The 2131-nt window shown below is 35.4% G+C and overlaps 1 pseudogene; it reads left to right on the top strand.

The window, feature by feature from the left end:
* The first annotated feature begins 413 nt into the window (after window positions 1-413).
* Window positions 414-881, top strand: LOC101556471 (FUN14 domain-containing protein 1-like; annotated as a pseudogene).
* The last annotated feature ends 1250 nt before the right edge of the window (window positions 882-2131 follow it).

Below are 2131 nucleotides of genomic sequence, written 5' to 3'. Positions count from 1 at the left end.
AAAAAGATGTTAAAAATAAATATGTCAAAATGAACTTTAAGGAGAGGGAATATATAGTCAAAATTCCAATCCAAGTGATACAGTTCCTGAAAGACTTATTCCTGTTTATTCCTTATTTTTCCCAGAAATACTCATTGAGTACCAACTCTAAGCATTCTCTCCTTGTCATCCCGCTGTTCATCGATTTGCTCGAGCGGGCACCAGTTACATCTCCATAGTGAGACTTGTTGTTACTGTTTTTGGTATATCGAATACGCCACGAGTAGCTTGCCAGGCTTTGCCGTGCGGGTGGGATACTCTTGGTAGCTTGCTGGGCTGTCCGAGAGATGGAGGAATCGAACCTGGGTCAGACAATTCTAAGCAAAACTGTTAATCAGCACTAACAATGTGCTAAAGAACAAAAGGTACAGATCATGGCGACCCGGAACCCCCCTCCCCAAGAATATGAAAGTGATGATGAATATTATGAAGTGTTAGATTTAACTGAGTATGCAAGAAAAGATCACTGGTGGAATTGAGTGTTTGGTCACAGTTCCAGATCTATGGTAGAAAAATACTCTGTAGCCACCCAGATTGTAATGGGTGGAGTGACTGGCTGCTGTGTGGGATTTTTGTTCCAGAAAGTTGGAAAACTTGCAGCAACTGCTGTAGGTGGTGGCTTTCTTCTCCTTCAGATCACCAGTCATAGTGGCTATGTTCAGGTTGACTGGAAAAGAGTTGAAAAAGATGTAAACAAAGCAAAGCGACAGGTAAAGAAATGAGCAAATAAAACAGCACCAGAAATCAACAATATAATTGAAGAAGCAACAGGATTTATCAAACAGAACATCGTGATATCCAGTGGATTTGTTGGAGTCTTTTTGCTAGGCCTTGCATCTTAAGGACATGAATGTGCTATCACAGTGAAATCACTGTGAGAAGAGAAATGGTGGTGACAAAGGGTCCCAACATTGTGTGCTGCCACATTCTGCAGGGAGATGAGAAACACCTATTTGGACAGTATCAAGCTCACAACGTAGCATTTTGCCGTCAGAAGCTTGGCAAACAAACTATAGTATCTGCTATAAAATAATCTGTATGGTTTGTGTACAGTAGTAGTCCTGGGCAAAACATGACTTTTGTTTTTTTTTAAAATATGCATTTGTTTAGAAATTAGCCCAGAAAATATCATCATTGAATAGATATGGGGAGAAAAAAAATTGGTTGGAAATATTCCCCAGTGAACTATTATTCTTGTTTCATTTAAGTAAGATGTTTTTCATCGTGCTTTATAGTATATTGGCAATATTTACAAATTGTGTTATAACTTTAGCATTAGAACTGACTTTTTTTTAAAGTTACTTAAACATTATGAATGCCCTTTTGTGGAAGAATTTAGAAATAATAGAATCATTATCAGAATTTAAGCTATCGTTTCTTGCAACTCTTTGCTTATATAATAACTGTACTAAACAATATCAAAGAAGACTCATTTGATTTTTTTAATGTAAAATTATAAAAGTATTTAACCTGTTCCTGGGTTTGATACCAACACTGCTAAAGAAAAAAAAAGTATATAGGCTTTTTTTTTTATCAATTTATTTATCCTTTTGGGTTGGACAAAGGTAATTATTTTGAAGGTTCATATTGTTAGGTCACTGACTCATTTTGTTAACCGAGTGAACTTTCTTTCTTCCTAAAGTCCTAGTTATTATGTTGACCCCTTTTCAGAAAGATAATGTCATGTGAAATACTTAGTATATTACAATTTTAAGAAACTTGAACAATGATTTTCAGCATAATTATGAAATTGTAACTTAAAGAGAATTGTCTCCTTGATGTAATCTGTGGATTGCAACTCTGTATTGGGCCGCAGAACTGAATGTGGTATGGGGGGTCATAAAAATCTTAAAATTTGTTTTAAAATAAATTTGTGATTTATAATCAGTAAAAAAAGAGAACAAAAGGTACAATGCCTTCCCCTTAGTTCCTTTTTTTTCAGGTTTGAAAGATTGATGTTAAATAATTATAAGGTAGATTTTAATCACAATCTTGTTCTTTTTTTTCTTTTTGGGTCACACCTAGTAATGCTCAGGGGTTACTCCTGGCTCTGCAATCAGGTATTACTCCTGGTGGTGCTTGGAAGATTATA

The sequence above is a fragment of the Sorex araneus genome, chromosome 4, assembly GCF_027595985.1.
Source record: "Sorex araneus isolate mSorAra2 chromosome 4, mSorAra2.pri, whole genome shotgun sequence".
Taxonomy (NCBI): domain Eukaryota; kingdom Metazoa; phylum Chordata; class Mammalia; order Eulipotyphla; family Soricidae; genus Sorex; species Sorex araneus.
The sequence above is the reverse complement of the archived record's forward strand: the minus strand, read 5'-3'. Positions and strand labels throughout refer to the sequence as shown.